Source organism: Musca autumnalis, unplaced genomic scaffold (assembly GCF_047663935.1).
Source record: "Musca autumnalis isolate F117 unplaced genomic scaffold, ASM4766393v1 scaffold_3, whole genome shotgun sequence".
Taxonomy (NCBI): Eukaryota; Metazoa; Arthropoda; class Insecta; order Diptera; family Muscidae; genus Musca; species Musca autumnalis.
In genome coordinates, this window is record NW_027411866.1 from 160,340,001 (window position 1) to 160,359,563 (window position 19,563).

The window sequence follows — 19,563 nt, forward strand, 5'->3', positions numbered from 1 at the left end:
AAGAACAACATAATAACCAAAGAGAATAAAGCTCAACTAAAATACCCCAGTTTATTCTCCCTTAAAAGGAGACCGGATACCTTATCTAAAGGAGAAATTAAATTCGACGAAAATTTTGGGGTTGTTGCTTGTGTATATTTCTTTAGGCCAGAATGCCAACTTGTGTGTGTGTGCGACATGATGTAAGCGACAAAACTACAAATCTCAAATTTGCCTCTCTTTCTCATCCACATGCTGAACTGTGTTTATATTTTTAACAGGTGGTATGTATACACGTCTGATGACGTTCAACAATTGTTTTACCACCATTTACCGTATGAAAAACTATGTATTGACACAATAACAGAAGACTGTTAGAACATTCGACAGGTTAACAGTAGCTTAACGGTTTTCTTAATTCAAAATTCATCATTCGCGTATATGTTGTTGTCCGAAGCGGTCGCAAGTAGCGGATATTAAGCGCCAATAAAAAAGTTAAACACAGTGTTATTTATTTTGAAATATTTACAAATCCAAAAAAAAAATAATTCAAAAATAAATATTGAAGAAAATTAAATTTCAAAACCAATAAAATTTATTTGCTATTTTGTTGAAATCTCGAAAAAATTATCGACTTCAAAATAGAAACAAAAGGGAAAAAGTTTAAAATTCAATTAAAAATTATCAATGAATATATTCTTGGGCTGAAAGTGTCTAGAGTGAGTGTTATAATCTAAGTCAAGTGATTTTGATATTTTACGACACAGACGCACACACACACTCACGCACAAACCAACAATAGCAACAAAGGAAAATCGCGTTCGTTAATAAGATTTAGCAGTAAATTTCAATGAAAAGTTAATGGAAGTCATTCAATTCATATTCTTATTAGAGCAGCAGTGAAACGTGTATTTGCCTTTTCTATCCGGTAACTAAATGAGTGTATGTATGTATGCATGTTCTACACAGGGTGTATGTGCGTAATATTTCACAGTCTGTTTCTTGTGTCCTTAGAGTGCGTCGTCGTGTTAATCTTTGAACATTGAAATAAATAATTTGATTTAGGATTTAATTTGGAACTCCTGTGAAGTGAAATAAAAGACGTTAAAAGAACTTGTTCAAGTAAATCAGTTTGCAATCGCAATTTTATGGAATACACAAATATACATATGTACATGCGACATATTTTGAAGGACTGAAATGTAAGTAAGTCAAATTTAAATTGTAATCAATTTTCATTAACTTTATGTATGTTTTTGTTCAATTACACAAAGCTACAGACGATAGCATTTTATAAATCTTAAGTTGTAAGGAAAGTTGGAATAAGAATGTAGTCATATTTAGTACTTTCAATACATCCAATGGAGTTGAATGCTTAAAATGCACGGTGCGTCTTAACTAACTTTAAATGAAAGGTGCTTACACCTGAAGTTAATGAACATTTTATAGCGCTGAAAATCCTCTACAACATTTTCTTTAGTCCCATTTCTATAGGACTTGCCGTTTTGAAGCAAAATCTTGAAACACTGAAAAAACCTAAAAATGTGAACTTTGACCGTGATTTATTTAAAAATCCCTGCAGCGATTTTTTTCTTGTTTTCGGATTTTTCTTACCTATGGACATTGCTGTTTCAAAAGTCGCAAAAAACTTTCCAGGTGTAAGCGGTTGGTTTAAAGTTAGTTAAGGGCACTGTACATGACATTGTTTTATAAGGAGACGATACAGTCAGTGCATTGTCCCAATTTGAACTTCTATATCTCAAAAATGGTAAAACCCAGGAAAAAGTCATAAAGGTCAATCTTGTCATAAAGGTCAATCAATCTTACGATAGGACTTATAGTTTCTAAGCTAAACTGTGAAAACCTAAAAAACCCCTAAAGATATGAAATTTGACCGCGATTTAATTCAAAATCCCTCCAGCGGTTTTTTTCTTTCTTGATTTTTCTCATCTATGAATATTGTAATTAAAAAAAATTCACAAAAACTTCGCCGGTGTAAGCACTAGAGTAGTGCCAAAGGTACTATATGCAACTATCTAGTTCACTTCGCAGTTCCAATGGCCCACATTTTTTTTTTTGAACAAGTTGCGTATACTTAATATCACACTTTACATTTCATGATGTTACTCATACGTTTTGGAACTAGTACAAGGAATTAGGAATTAGATTAACCAACTCTACTAAGCACCAGTTTAAACTTGTATTTGAAAGTGTTACACTTACCTTTGATTCTTAGATTGTCATAGATATTAAAATCGATTCAATGTATATAAGCAGATTTAGCGAGGCAGAACTTCATTCCCATTGTCCTATTAAGGATGATAGCACAACAAAATTCAAATTGATTGAATTAATCGAGTGAATTCTAGCGAAGTCCCAAAAGTGAATTCTAGCGAAGTCCCACACACCCAACCAATATGCTACGACCGTTTCGCTGGTGATTTAGTTCAGCTCCGATATGCCTGATATCGGATGTGAATGGTTTCCCTGATATACATGTAGGTTTCCCTTATCTACACGCAGAGAAAAAATATTTTTCGCTTTTGTTGGAACAAAAATATATGTTTTGGTTCCAAAAATGTATTTGTTTTGTTCAAACATTGTAATCCAAATCCAAAAATACCATCTTTTGTTCCAAACATAGAAAACAAAAACAACTTTCGAATTTCCGCAATATTGTTAAAATCGTTAACAATACCGATTGTAGGAACTATCATAATCTAATTTTGTTTACAAAAAGTATTGTCAATACAGAAAACCAGCCCAGAAATTTTTGATTTGAGTGCATATACTTCTCATATACACTTTTCGCATAACTTGGATATAAATGTCGCGTATAATATTGCAATCATTGATGAACACAATACATGGTTTGCTGCATTGGCTGACAACAAAGACAAACAAAAAGCCACAAGCACCCACCACAACATAAGGAATAATTAAACACCATAACAAACATGAAAAGGAAAGAAGAATGAAACAAAACAGAAACAAATAAAAACAAGAGTCTCACAAGTACATACACACAAAAACAAAGGTAAAGGCAGCATGTCATACAAACACACCACAACTCACCAAAATTGTTTTTTCAACACGGCATCGAATAGCGAGAGAAGAGAAACAAATTTTCGAAGAAAAGAGAGAAATATTGTTCAGTTGACACAAACTATTTTTGGATTTACAATACTACATGAGGAATCCAACAATATGTTAACAATACATATTTTGCTCTTGGAATATTGTTGGATCAAACATATTTTTTTCTCTGCGTGTAGTCATATTTTTGCCAAGTTTATTTTGGTTAGAACATGGAATAATATTGTAATAGTTCTACATTAAGGAATGGCGAAATTTATTAAAACTAAACGTTGTCGATTCCATGCAGTTCCGCTTAGTTGCATGTATTTTCGGTGGCTGGAGCTGTGGTCGAATGTTTGACCCAGTCTTTATGTCCAACATTGGGATTTATGGACGATTTGTGGCTGGTTTAGTAGCCTTTTCATGGATGAACAGCTGTGCTGACGGTGATATACCCTCAGTCCATGATTTGGGGCTATACCAAATCATTTACGTGAACCAACAATTTTTAGTAAGTAAACATTAAATTACGTTAAATTAAGTTTGGAAAAATGTTTGAAAGAGTTTGCAAATTATCCCATTTTAATTTGTGCCGGCAGGGGTATTTTTTGGAGCTTATCTCAGGAAGTATGGACTTACATCAAGGAAAAATTGTACCATTGTAATAGCGACCGTCTGGGTGCCACCGTGGTGCAATGGTATGCATACCCGCCTTGCACTCATAAGGTCGTGGGTTCGATTGCCCGGCCAGGCAACATCAAAACACTTTTCAACGGTGGCAAAATACACCTCAGTAATGTTGGCGACATTTCCTGAGTATTTCAGCCATCTAAAACTTCTCTTCAAAAGTAGTGTCTTAGACACGCTGTTCGGACTCGGCGATAAACTGTAGGTCCCACATCATTGAGCTAATATGAATCGGGGTGCACTCATTGATATGAGAGAAGTCTCCCTTGTCCCTTATGGGATGTTTGTGGAACAATTATATAATAGGGACCGTGTAAACCACCTTCTGCTTACTTACTTACTTAGCTGGCCCATTACAGAACATTTGTTCTATAGGCCGAACTAAGAAGAGATCTCCATTCCTCTCTATTTGTTGCTTTGCTCTCTGGAATACCGCGCCTTGTCATCTCATCATCCACTTGTTTGCGCCATCTATTCCTTGGCCTGCCAATTCTGCGTGCACCGCCATGTGGCATGTGTTCATACGCCTTTTTAGTGGGTTCATCATCGCTCATTCTTTTGATATGGCCTAGCCAACGCAATCGCTGCATCTCGATACGTTTAACAATATTGATGTCGTTGTATAGCAGATACAGCTCGTGGTTCATGCGACGTCGATATTCACCGTCAACGCAGATTGGTCCGTAGATCTTTCGAAGAATTTTTCTCTCAAACACACCAAGCACTGCCATGTCTGCTTGCGCAAGTACCCAGGCTTCGGAGCCATACATCAGCACGGGTAGTATCAGTGTTTTGTAGAGCGTTATTTTTGTTTGACGAGATGTGGCTTTGTTTTTAAACTGCTTACTTAATCCAAAGTAGCATCTGTTGGCCAATACAATTCTTCTTTTTATTTCACAACTGATGTCGTTTGTTGTGTTGACGGAGGTGCCGAGGTAGACGAAGTCTTTTACTACCTCAATATTATAGGAACCAACTTCCACAGTCGGTCCGAGCTCAATGGACGCATTGCGCGTCGACACCATCAACTTGGTCTTCTCACCGTTTACCGCCAGACCCACTTTAGCAGATTCTCCTTCGACTTTTATAAAGGTATCAGTTGCTTCTTTTACTGATCGACCCATGATGTCTATATCATCAGCATAAGCAAGTAACATGTGACTATTGGTGTAGATTGTGCCACTTCTTTTGACGTTTGCCTCTCGTATAACCTTTTCTAGCAGGATGTTGAAGAGGTCACACGAAAGGCTGTCTCCTTGTCTGAAACCTCTTTTGGTACCAAACTCTTCGGAGAGGTTCTTTCCTATTTTAACTGAGGACCTCGTGTCAGTTAAAGTCATTTTACAAAGCCGGATGAGCTTTGCGGGAATACCAAATTCAGACATGGCTTGGAATACCTTTGAGCGCAGCGGACTGTCGAAGGCTGCTTTATAATCGACAAAAAGGTGGTAGGTGTCGATCTGCATCTCTTGGGTCTTCTCCAGGATTTGCCGCAGGGTAAATATCTGGTCAATGGTGGACTTGCCAGGTCTAAAGCCGCATTGGTATGGTCCAATAATCTCGTTGACCATTGGCTTTAGTCGTTCGCACAATATCCCTGACACGATCTTGTAGGCAATAGGGAGTAGACTTATGCCCCTATAGTTAGAGCATACAGTCTTATCTCCCTTCTTGTGGACGGGGCACAGGATACTCAGGTTCCAATCGTCGGGTACTCGTTCTTCCTGCCAGATGGTGCTAACTAGCTGATGAATACACCTTATCAGCGTGTCGCCTCCGGTTTTGAACAGCTCGGCTGGTAAGCCATCGGCCCCTGCTGCCTTATTATTCTTCAGCCGATTTATTGCTGTCTTTACCTCATCTTGGCTGGGCGGTATACATTCAATACCATCTTCTGGGATTGGGACTGTGGTATCTTCGTCGTCTTCGCTGCTATTGGATACCAACAGATTTGAAAAATGTTCTTTCCATATCCTGAGTACACTATCTGTATCAGTTACCAAATTACCTTGCTGGTCTCTACAGGAGGATGTGCCTGTACCAAAGCCGTCAGTTTGATGCTTGACTCTTTGGTAGAATTTTCGGACTTCATTCTGGCTCCTGTACATCTCGATTTTTTCACACTCCCGCTTTTCCATCTCTCTCTTTTTCCTGCGGAAAAGACGTTTCTCCTCTCTCCTTTTCTCCCTGTATCTCTCTCGTGCGCTACGCGTTGCTACGGATTGTAAAGTAGCCTTATATGCCGCATTTTTCTCTTCGGTGGCAGCACGACACTCCTCATCATACCATGGATTCCTTGGTGGAGGTCTCTGGTATCCAAGTATGGATTTTGCGGCTGTTTGCATGGAGTGGGCAATGCTTTGCCATTGCGCTGATATGTTATCGGGATGAGGAGGGCTTTGATTAAGCAATTGGGCTAGTTGAGTGGAATATGCTGTGGCTATCTGTTGTGATTGCAGCTTACCGATGTCTAACTTTCGTGTTGTGTCTGTTCGTACTTTGTTTGCTACGTTTAAGCGGGTGCGTACCTTTGCTGCAACAAGGTAGTGGTCCGAATCAATGTTTGCGCCTCGGAACGATCGTACATCCAACACGCTCGATGAATGTCTTCCATCTATCACAACATGATCAATTTGGTTTCTTGTTTTCTGATCTGGAGACAGCCAGGTGCCCTTATGAATATCGAGATGATTAAATCTGGTACTGCTAACTACCATGTTTTTTGCAGCTGCAATGTCTATCAGTCTCATACCATTGTCAGATGTTTCATTGTGAAGACTGAATTTCCCGACTGTTGGGCCAAAGATATTCTCCTTTCCAATTTTGGCATTAAAATCGCCTAGAATGATTTTAATGTCATGGGCAGGGCAACGGTCATATGTTTCTTCTAAGCGCTCGTAAAATATATCTTTGGTCTGTTCATCCTTTTCTTCAGTGGGAGCATGAGCGCAAATAAAGCTGATGTTGAAGAATTTAGCTTTTATTCGAATTGCAGCAAGTCTTTCATTCACTGGAGTGAAGCTGGATACAAGATGTTTTAGTCTCCGACTAACTACGAATCCACAACCAAACTCATGCTTTACGTCATGGCAGCTATAATACAGTGCGTCACCTTTAGGTGTTGTTGTGACGCCTTTCCCAATCCATCGTATTTCCTGTATGGCAGTAATATCGGTCTTGTACTTTTCAAGTACGTCTGCCAATGCGAAGACTGCACCTTCTCTATAAAGAGTGCGAACATTCCAGGTGCAGATTCGCAGATCATGGTCCTTAAAACGTTTGCGGGGTTCGTCAACTTTAGAGGGGTTTGTTTTTCTTTTCTTTCGTTTTTTCATAGTAGGCTGTTTTTTCTAGGGGAGGGTTACTAACCCGACGCCCAAACCCAAGTTTTTAACGTTCTTATGGGTGAACGCGCGGCACATGTTAGCTCACTACCTTTAACGGGTGTTAAAGGCAGTTCCCCAGGTGACACCACGGGGAGGTCAGTGTCCACTTGGGATGAAAGAGGGACCAAGATAAATCCTGGGCTTTGCCATGTTAAAACCGGTCAGGACCGTTCCTTGGTATCTTCCATCCCCTACGTCACCCAAACCACCTTCTGCACAAAATTTTAAAATAGATCCGAGACGAGTCTTCAAACTGCACATTTCCCAAATTTTGTGTGGGAGGTACCCTAAGGATGAGACGGATATAGTCCTTATTCCAACATGATACATGAATGTATGAAATAATACGATGTGCAAAGTTTGGACCAATCAGAAACTCCCTACGATAGTTTTCCATTTTAGTGGGTGCCGTCCGGGTTTTTTTGGATTTTTTAGGCCACTATCCACACTGGTCCCACATGTATGGGAAAGTCCGACAAAAATATTTCTGATCGTAGAATCGATCGGATTTTTTCAGTAAATACTTAAAATAAGTAAAAATACCTTAGCCAAAAAATCATCAATATGGGTCCAGTTCCATGCCCTACTTTGTCTTTTCTTGTTACGTCATGTAGCGCGCATCTTATTCATCTGTTCCTTAGCATGTCGTCTATCCAGTTCCTCAGCGTTCTGTCTACTAGAGTTGTGTAGTTCGCGAACGAACTAGTTCAATTGAACGACTTTCCTGAAGGAACGACTGAACTAGATCACTCGAAGTCGTTCTTTATAGTTCAGCCAAAGAACGAAAAAATGTCAGCTGTTTTAATAAATAAATACAATAAATAAATAAAAAATAAATAAAATAAAGTCCATATTTACATTCGGCAATTTCCCTTGCGGCAATTGTCAGTTTTTCGGTGATAGAGGGTGTTGAGAGACAAAGGGTTACCATATACCTCACCTATGTCTCCATCAAACTGACAATTTGCCGCAAGAAAATTGCCTAATGTAAATATAGACAAACTAACTGAACTACCGAACTAAAGGAACGACCTAGTTCAATCAAAAGAGCTAAACTAAAAAGATCGATCACCTAAACGAATTAGAAAGCACAACTCTACTGTCTACACGAAATTCGTCTAAGGAGTGGATCAGCGTTTCCGTGCTGACGTTGTTGAAAGCACGTTTTATGTCGATGCAATCTGCGAGTGTGTACATCTTCATTTCGAAAGTCCTCTCTATGTGGTGTACTACCTCATGTAATGCGGTTTCCACTGATCTACCTTTCACGTATGCATGTTGTTTATATTTCAACATGTCGTTGGGAATTTTGCTCTTGATCATGGTATCGACTGTCCGTTCCATTGTATTATCGGGCGATAAGATTTTGGTACTGCGTAACTTGCCTTACCTGGTTTGGGTATAAAAACCACCCGTGCCTCCTGCCAGACTATGGGAGTATACGCAAATTTTAGGCACGCGTTAAAAAATCTTACCAGCTTGGACGAAATATTGTATTCTTTTAGTTTTGATTTGTAGTTGTCCCAGAATACAGCTAATATTTTTTCGTTTTGTCCTATTGTAAAGTCTACGGACCTTTTTGCCTTTGTTACGAATTTCCCCTGTCATCCAGGGTTTTTCGTAGGCAGACTTCCTTTCTCGTAGGGGACAACTATCCTCGAAAGACTTTACCAGGGCTTCGGCTAATTTGTTGACTTTACTGTCTATGTCCTCTTTACTTAGGCATTCCTCATCTTCTCCTTGCCCTAGTCTGTACCTTCATTTAATTCCGAACTTGGTCCAGTTTGTTTTGGATTTGTTACGGAATGTTATCGGGTTTGGCGGTGGCCTTGATATTTTGAACCTAATATACCTGTGGTCAGAGAAGGAGTGGTCATCTGAGACCCTCCAGTCATGTACGTCGTTTATTAGATTTTCTGAACATATTGTTATATCTAGTACTTCCTCCCTAATTCTGTTAACAAATGTAGGTCCTGCCTTCGTCTTTGAGAGACTGGCTAGTGAGAGGTCGTCAATTCCCACCACAAGAAGAGTGCCCTCTTCTTTCTCCTCCCTGTGGAAGACTTCCCACCTCTTCACTTCCATTAGTTTAAAAAATTTTAGTTTCAATTTCAGGTATTTTGATGCTTTTATCTACATTTTCGGCCCGAATTGGCTATAATTTGGTATTTGGGGTTCCCAGTAGTCAGAAACCTTCTGCACCAAAAATTTTGGTCATATGTCCAGGTTTTGTTATAGGCCTCATATAACGGTACCTCCCGATTTCAGGTATTTTGAAGCTTTTATCTACATTTTCGGCACGAATTGGTTGTAATCTGCTTTGTGGAGTTATCAGTGGTCAAAAAACGTCTCCGCCTGATATTGCTGAGGGATTTTTAAATAAATCGGGGTCAAAGGTTACGTTTTTAGGTTTATTTTAGGTTTTCAGGATTTTGCTTGGACGCGGCAAGTCGTATCGAAATGGGACTAAAGAAATTTTTGTAGCAGCGAATATCGAACACAACATTTTCCTTAGTCCCATTTCGATACAACTTGCCGCTACCGAGGGAAATCCTGAAAACCTAAAATAAACCTAAAAATGTGACATTTGACCGCTATTTATTTAAAAATCTCTTTAGCGATTTTTTCTTTTTTTTTGGATTTTTCTCATCTATGAACATTGCTGTTTCAGAATCCACAAAAACTTCCCAGTTGTAAGCGGTTTTCATTTAAAGTTAGTTAAGGTGCACCCTTCATGACATTGTTTTATAAGGATGCGATTCAGTCAGTGCATTGCCCAATTTGAACCGCTATATCTCAAAAATGGTATTATTTGATTCTGTTTAATATTTTTGACCAATGTAATTATACCCTCAGCCTTTAGGCTAAAGAGGGTATTTACACTTTGATACGACCAAAAATGTGCCTCATCGAAATAATGGTTTTAGACCCTAAGTATGTTTGTACGATATCCGTTTCAGACAATTTTGAGTAGATCTAGCAATGTCCGTCCGTCTGTCTGTCTGTCCGTCTGTCTGTCTGTCTGGCTGGCTGGTGCGCACGATAACTTTCGAACGGATCAATCGATTCGGTTCAAATTTTGGGTATCGAAATATTTTGTCCAGATTCGATTTAAGTTCGAAGATGGGCCATATAGGTCCACTCCTTCAGGTACCTCCCTCACAAATGTTCAAAAATTGTCGCTAAACTTGTGCGCACGATACCTCTTGTAGGGAATAACCGATTTGCTCCATACTATGCACATCGTGTAATTTCTACCAAACTTAGATGAGGTTCCAATATGGACTCAATCGGTCCACTCCTTCGGGTACCTCCCACACAAAATTTCGGAAAAGTTCAGTTTAGGACCTGGTCGCGAATCGCTTTGATTTTTGTTTACGCAAGTTGTATTCGCTGTCCTCTATACGACGCTGTAAGTCTCATTAGGGGCAAGTCCATACTTCCTGAGAAAATAGCCTGAAAGTTACAAAAAACCCTATGACACCGTGTGTATTGGCTGGAGCGCAAGATAACTCTCGAACGGATCTGCCGATTCGGTCCAAAATTTGGCTTTCGTAATATTTTGTCCAAACTTAGTTCAAGTTCAAAGATGGATTATATCGGTCCACTCCTTCCGGTACCTCCCTCACAAAAGTTCGAAAATGTTCGGAAAATTTGTGCGTACGATAACTCTTGAAGGGAGTAACCGATTTGGTCCATACTTTGCACATTATGAAATTCCTACCAGACTTATATGAGGTTCCAATATGGATTCAATCGGTAAACTCCTTCGAGTACCTCCCACACAAAGACCTGCTCTCGAATCGCCTTGGTTTTTGTTGTAACATCTTGTATTCACTGTCCCCTATACGAAGGTACAAGTTTACTCAGGGGTAAGTCCATACTTCCTGAAAAAATAACCTGAAAGTTGATAAACAAACCCTATGACACCATATTTATGGGTGGAAGCGCAAGATAATTCTCGAACGGATATGCCGATTCCGGCCAAAATTTGGCCTTCGTAATATTGTTTCCAAATTTAGTTTAAGTTCCAATTTTAATTTAAATTTAGTTTAAGCAAGTCCATACTTCTTGAGAAACAGCCCGAAGGGTGTAAAAACCCCCTATGGCACCCCCATGGTCTATGTCGGTCCATTCTTTTAAGTACCTTTTCCGCAAAATTTTTGAACTTTAATCCTAATCAATATTTTTGTCGGTTCATACGAACAAAATTTTAAACCCCTTAATACCTAAGTTTTTTGTGAACAAAGTGTTTTAATTTGCACAGGCTGAGGGTATATCTCTGTCGGCAAAGCCGACTGATACTTTTTTACTTGTTTTTAATTTTCTTTATTATGTATTTTATTGGGCTTTTCGTGGTCAGATTGCTTTATGACAATAAAAACAAGTTTTATTTCATTTTTCTGCTCGACGTTTCGCTGGCTTTTTTCCAGCTTTTTCAAGAGCTTTTTATTGAAAATCTGGTAACAATTTAGGAGGAAATTTTAAAATTTTAATTACATTATTTTTCTATTGCACTTTAATTTTTTAACTTACATTATTTATTTTTCATAATCATCTATTATTATTAATATTAAAAACTGGACTCCACAACACATATTATTTGATGTTGCCTGGCCGGGGAACGAACCCACGACCTTCAGCGTGCAAGGCGGGATTGCACCACGGTGGCGCCCAAAACGTAAATACATTTTAAAATCCTTTAAAATAGAACAAATTTGAATCAAAATGTAAATATAAAGCATTCAGAACTGTCGTAGGTCATTGTTGTTACACGTTTATGATGAAAATAAGTATTTTATGGTAGCAAATTTCGAAGTTTCAAATTTCATGGGTAGACCCTATTACATTTTGAAAATCAAATTTACAAAAAGGTGAAAATACAGCTAATTGCCACTTCTACCTTATATAAGTGTGCCGTGCGAGATTGCTGTATTTTAAAATTTTGTGTTGCCAGTGGATACAAAAGTTAAATTCGGACAATTTTAAATATTTCTCCTGTTTTTGGAAAGAACAACGATGACGCCTCCTTAAAGGAAGTAGTATTATCTGTTAAGATATTCTGTTCCTGTAAGGAATAGGAGAAGGAGCTTAGTACATACACACTTTCATAAACGAAAGGAAACTAATTGTTCCCATTTACTTTAATACAGTTCGTGGTGGGGGTATAACAAGTTCAGCCCGGCCGAATTTAACATTGTCCTTACTTGGTGATAAATAAGTTTTCCAGCACTGGAGTCTAAAAATACTAAATGACATACAATTTTGCCGAAAATGTAGATAAAAAGTTAAACAATTGAGAAATCGTTGGTGCTGTTATATGGGACCATACCAAAACGTGGGTCTATGTACGCAATTTTTGGTGGAGAATTTTTTTAAACCACTTTAAACCCAAAATTCCATATGACATCCAAATACCTGGGGGCTATTCCAAAACATTGACATATGTACGAGTATATCCACAACTTTCGGCGGAGATGCTCCTTGATCTCTACGAAGCCTAAATGCTAAATTACAGCCAATTTAGACCAAAAATTTAATAAAAACTGAAAAATACCTGAAATTGGGCGTTACCGTTATATACCAAAACGCGGACCTATATCTACAATTTTAAATGGAAATGTTGGCCACTGTGAACCCTAAATGCCAAAATACAACCAATTTAGGTCGAAAATGTAGATAGTAACATCCAAATGAAATCGAGCGGTACCGCAGCATGGACGGTAGCAAAACGTGGACATATGTTCAACATTTATATTGGAGAAGTTTTCTGACCCAAATATCAATTAACAGCTAATTCTGTCTGAAAATGTATCTAAAATTTCTAGAATACCTAAAATCAGGAGGAAAAATACACTCGGGTGCAAAAACATAGCGTTCTAGCTTAATTGTTGTCGAAACAGAAAAACAAACTTAATATACCCTCCATACTATAAAAATCAACCCAAAGTACCTGACATCCCGAGGTGATATGTCTTACTGAAAACACCATAGCTTTCGGAGAATTGGCATTCTATTCTGCCAATACCTTTGATCAGAAGTAAGTGATTTCCATTCCATATATAACGTAAAGACGCGATAGATTTCAAGAGCAGAATCGAGAACATTAAAATCCATCCCGACGAAGTTCTTATCTCATTTGATGTGGTATCTCTTTTCCCTAGCATACCCGTAAATCTAGCTCTAAACTTGATAGAAGATAAGTGGGACATACTATTTATGGATATTTTGACGCTGTGTATTAAGGATACAAGATATTTTATTTATGAAGACAAGATTTACAAACAAAATAAAGGCATGCCAATGGGGTCGCCAGCCTCACCCGTTGTAGCTGATATTGTCATGGAAAATTTACTGGACTCATCGCTCAAAAAAAATGCGCACAAAACCAAAGATACTGACCAAATATGTGGACGACATCTTTACGGTTATGAAAAAAACATGAAATAAAAGAAAATTTGGATCTTCTGAACTCATTCAACTCATACATACAATTCACAATGGAGATAAAGAAAGACAATAAATTGCCTTACCTGGATGCAATAGTAATTAAAAATGAAACTCAACTAAAACTTGACTGGTACCAGAAACCAACGGCCTCAGGGAGACTGATTAATTTTACTTCTAAGCACTTGAGAAAAACTATAATTAACACAGGATCTAACTTTATTAAGAGAGTATTAGACATAACCTTCATAAAATAAGAGAAAAAACGATTTCCCCTCCTTAACCATAGATACTCTTATTAGTCGCGCAATCAACAGAAACACCACAATAACATGAGAAACATGCGAGAAAATATACAAACCTATGATTTACATACGGGGGTTCTCAGCAACAATTGTGGGAGATTTGTGCACATACAGACGCTTTTATCACGGCCGCAATGTCGTCGGCATATCCCACGAGGACGGTGGCATCTGGCATCTCTATTTTTAGAATTTCGTCATACGTCGCATTCTACAGTTCAGGTCCCAGTATTGATCCTTGTGCGGTACCAGAGGTAATTTGCACATTTTTCGTGCCTTGATTGGTTTCATAAATTAATATGCGGTTCCTGAGGTAGTCTCGTATAATATTCATGAGGTACTTCGGAAATTTGAAGATTTTGCACAGCGTTTCTAACACGTCCACCCATCGCAAACTGTTAAAAGCATTCTTGACATCTAACGTTGCTAGCAAGATAATCGGTCTTGAATAGTGATTTCCTTGTTCTGCGCTTTCTACAGTACTTATGACTTCATCCAGGGCACCAATAGTAGACTTTCCAGGACGAAAGCCATACTGCCATCTGGAGAGCCCACCTTGCGTCTCCGATTCTTCGTTTTATTAGCCTTTCAAACATTTTACCGACTGTATCCAACATGCATAATGACCTACATGATGATGCTGATGAAGGATCATCCTTTTCCTTGCTTATTAGGAGCAGTTTTTGTACCTACCATATGTCAGGGAAGATATCGTCAGTTAAGCACTTATTATAAATAGTAAGTAACACTTCCGGGCGCGACAGCGCTATCTCTTTTATGACCTCCGCTGGTATTCCATCGGGGCCGGGTGCTTTATTGTTTTTGAGACTGCGAGCGGCAGTTTGTAGTTCTTCAGTGGAAAAAAGTGGTATGTTTGCGACGTTTTCCGGTTCCGTTTGACCGCATGTGATCTCGTGTTGTGGAAATAAAGTGCTTACTATATTTTGCATCACATCTTCATCCATCTTGTCAACCGAGCTTCTCCCTCCAAGCTTTTTCATGGCGATCTTGGGTTTGTTTACATCCATCCTGAGTTCTTCCCACTTGTTCTTTTTGCTTTTGTTAATGCATTCTTGTAGTCGTTTTTGCCTCTTTATACAGCTTCACCTCTTCTTTTGACCCTAGTGTATATTCTCCTCGTCTTAATACACTCTCGCCAGGACTCGGCAATCGAAGAGTTCCACCAGTATACTTCTTTGCGCTTTTGGTTATGTCGTGTGCCCTTATACGTTGTTTTAAGTTAGGTATTTGCAATCAGTGACTTCAAAAATTTTTCAAAACTTCTTAAAAATAAAATCTTTAAAAGCTTTTTGTGCGAAGCTTTTTTATCGAATCACTTTATAATTAAGATTTTATGTAACCTTAGGTAAAACTCATCTAAATATCATACAGTGTGCGAGGTTGTAAAAAAGTCATAACCCTAATGTACATCCTTTCGCATGTGTGGTGCAATTGATTATGAATAAGTGATTCTTGTTATTATTAAGGACGTAAAAAATGTTAAATTCTTATGAAAAATGTGGTTCTAACAAAGTAATTTATTTTTAAAGGTATTTTTAGTATTCTTTTTCTTCGTCTTAAAGTCATTGTCATTTTCAATATTTCTTCGAAGGGATTGCTATTATTCCTTTCGCAAAAAAGTTCAATATTGGCAATTCTGATGGAAACCCATTAATCTTGTTTTTTAAATTACTAAACACTTACCCGTTCGTTATCTGCGTGCCTGTGATGAGTATTTAAAAGATTTCAATCGCTTGATGCCTGAATAGCTTCGGGGTTGTCTCCAAAGGATACACAAAGAATACATTGATGTATGGATTGGATGGGGGGTGGTGGGTTGTTGACACTCCTTTATTTTTTATTCATAAGCTGTTAACACGTTTTCATCCCCATTTTGGCTGGGTATTATATGTTGTTGTTCCTTTAAATTGAAATGTTTTCTAAAAATAAATATTAAACGTTTAAACAAGCGTTATTGAAAGGTATTATAATTATCAATATTTTCTTAAATAATAATTAAGGGTTTTAATTGTTGAGTTATTTTTAGAAGGGTAGAAAATAAATTATTATGAATCTGGCATGTGTCCGCTACTTTGTTAGCGAAAAGTTGTCATTTATAGAAAAGAGGGTGCAAAAAGACCCCCTTATTGTTTATTCCAGAATTAATAAAATGAAATTTGAAAAATTTATTCAAATTACAAAATTCGATTCCTAACCTTCCCCATGCCAACGGTACAACATTACTACTTTCCGCACCTCTTTGGCCGGTTTCAGTAAGACGATTCGAAATCATATTTTCATGTTAACCAATTTCGCTTAGAGCGACTGGCCTTCATTCAATAATTTAGTACTATTTATTACTTTTTTGCACATATAGTACGCATTTTCCAGATCTATTCCATGACCCAATACTAAATTTAATACTATTAATTACTTTCCGTAAGCTTATAAATATATTTTCCAAAGCCGCCTCTATATCTCAACTAGAGATGGGCGCGTGCCTAAAAAATTAGGCACGAACATGCAAGAACACGGACCAATATTTTTATGCACATTCACGCACAAACACGGCGTTTTTCGAGAACACGCACACTCACGCACGAAATTACAAAACCAGTAAGGAAAGGATCAAAGTCGGGCGGGGCCGACTATATAATACCCTACACCACTGTGAATATGTAAAATAAGTATCCCAAATACCAAAAAAGCTTGAGAATTATATTATAATAAGCTTACCAACATAAGCCTTAAGCTTATAAAAGACTTGAGAAATCAGTTGTTAAAAGCTTATGTCATAATTGTAGAAAAATCGAAACGGAACCCTTGTTTAGAAGCTTACCCTTGTAATAGTAAAACAAGCTTACATATATTTTTTTAATTTTTTATTAAAATTTTATAAATTCAGTTCATATTTTGAGATTTAGTTATAAATTAACAAAGTGTGTAGTGTATTTTATCATTATAATTTTTTTATTTAAATTAAGTTGATTAGTGATTTAAGTTTTCACTCTATGATATAATTAAAATAATTATATTTACAGTTACGTTTTTTGGTTTTATAATTGTACGATTTTTCGCGAACCGTCTTGAATGAATGTATCGTTGGAGTTGCGGCATCTATGAAAAGTAGAAATTTTGTGATAATTTTTTCAGTTAATTTTGTAAATTGAACTTACTTTATAAAGCCGTTCTTGAGCAATAGTTGTGCGCATTGTACTCTGTATGCACGGTTTCGATTCTCAAAAACATCATACTCTCCAACGGTGGCAAAATATCCCTCAGCGTTATGTAGACGACATTTCCTGATCAACCATGAAAAACTTTTATACAAGTGGTGTCGTAAAACACTCCGTTCGGATTCAGCGAAAACAAGTTGGTCCCATCAGGGACGTAGCCAGGATTTCATTTCGGGGGGGGGGGCCCACCTGAGCAAAATTTTGAAAGTTCATGTTAGCGAAAATGTCTTATTTAGAAAAGACGTAAACCTTATTTTAGACTTATTTTACTGATGAAATAATTTTCATTACTATTTATTAAATAAATGGTGTAAGATTTCTTGGCCAATTGTATTTTGTTTTTAGACCTTTTTTGACAATATGTCACAGTTAATATATGGTCAAAACAATGAATATATTAATAATCCCATATATTTTTGGGCGTATCATTTATCAAATAATTCACAACTACAGTGAATGTTAAGAAATTCAGTGATATCACTTCGGTAAGACCAAAAGAAAGCGAATACAATCGGAAACCCTTTGAAATATCATAACATTTAATTTTCAAATATCTTAACATTATAATTTTCAAATATATGCAAAAATCCTATGTTTACTTATCACAAAGAATTTCTTAAGGCCGAGAATTAATGCTTCGCAATAGTTAGACTATCCATCAAGAAATTCTAGCACCTAATCGCGGTTATGTAAATGACAAATTCTGTCGCCAAATCGTGCATCTGTCAATAGACTAATTTTGGCATCCAATCGTCGGACTTCACTTATAGAAATTCTGGTTTCCTATCCTGGATCTTCTAGTCTTAAATTCTTTTAAAATGAAATTATTTCGCCCAATCCAAGGTCTATATCTGTATACATTCTTTTAGCAAAAATCCGTAAACACAATTTTTCCCAATCTACATTTTTTATACTCTCAACCTTTAGCCAATGTGCATCGTCGAAATAATGGCTTTAGGGGCAGTGTGTTTGGAAGAAATCTGTTTTAGAAAACTTGGAGTCGACTTAGCTATGTCCGTTCGCCTGGGTAGCTCCCTGGAGAGCACGATAATTCTCAAACAGATCAACCGATTCGGTCCAAAATTTGGCCTTCGTGATATTTTGATCAACTTCGAAGATGGGCCATATCGATCTAACCTTTCGGCAAACTTCCGCAGAGTATTTCAAAAATTTTCAGCGAAGTTCAGTTTAAGACCTCCCTGGAAAAGCTGTGTAAGTTTAAGACCTCAATGGTCATGGTTTCACTTTATACTAATAATTTAGTTATAAGTAAAAATATGAAATAAATAAATTAATAAATAAAAAAAGAACTCTCTGGAAACGCTTTGCTTTTTTGCAACAAGCTTTTTAGAGGAAATGGCCCGAAAGCTGTAAAGAACACCTAAGCATTCATGTGTAGTGGCTAGTGCGCACGACAACTTTCGAACCGGATACTGCGTTGGTCCAAACTTTGTTTATCGCAATATTTCAGCGAGCCTTATATATACAAAGTTCGAAGACGGTGCTTTTCGGTATATTTCTTATGCTATTTTCCCCTCAAATTTCAGGAATTTTAGCTAAAGTTTTCTTGAACGGAGCAACAGACTTGGATTTTGGCTGTGTAGCCGCTATTCGATCTGTCTATAGATGAAAGTTTTAATTCACACAGGCTCAGGGTATATTCCTGTCCACAAAATCGAGTGGTACTTGTTGAGATTTTGAAGAAGAACCTGTTTCCGATCAGTTTTTAGATTTCGTTTGTCGTCACAAAATCCTTTACCGAAGGAGGAAAAATTTACATTTCCAGAAATGTGCATTCAAAATACAATTGCTATGACGTTTTTTTCTGGTTTTACTCAAATAGAAATCGACAGAAAGTCCCTGAAGTTGAAATTCATTATAATTTTGAAATATTGGAAATAATATGTAATAAATCAATATATAAATTAGAAAAATGTTTGCACGTTTGTTTGTTTATTTGAAGTTTATGGACTCAAAACCGCTGAACTGATCTTCCTGAAATTTTCAGAGTATATCACTACATGGCCTGAAAATAACATAGGCTATAAAAATTTCTGAATTTCCGCGTTGATCCGGATATATAGCATCAGAATCGGAGGTACCTCCAAAAAATTTAGATTTTTTATGCAAATATCTATAGAATGGTAACAGATAATGTCTCCAAATTTTGGATGAGAGCAGGAATTTGGTCTAGAAATACATTTGCCAAATTATATTGAAATCGGTTCAGATTTGGATATAGCTCCTATATATATTTTCGTCCGATTTCATGTATTTGATGCATCAAACACGCTTTATATACCCGATTTTAATGAAAGTTGGAATGAGTGACGAACATTGGCCTACAAATAAATTTGTCAAATTATATTTTACCTTATTCGGGGTAGCAGAGGGCACCGGGTTCAGCTAGTAAAATATAAACATTGACCTCAAGCTCAATAATCTTGA

At 37.2% G+C, this 19,563-nt stretch overlaps 1 long non-coding RNA gene across 1 annotated transcript in view; it reads left to right on the top strand.

Annotated features, from left to right (window-relative positions):
• Positions 1–407: 407 nt before the first annotated feature.
• LOC141398038 (uncharacterized) overlaps positions 408–19,563 on the top strand; it is a 115,103-nt gene continuing 95,947 nt past the window's right edge. The window contains exon 1 of the long non-coding RNA XR_012411593.1: positions 408–1,181. This is a non-coding gene — a long non-coding RNA (uncharacterized lncRNA). The remainder of the gene's footprint in view (positions 1,182–19,563) is intronic.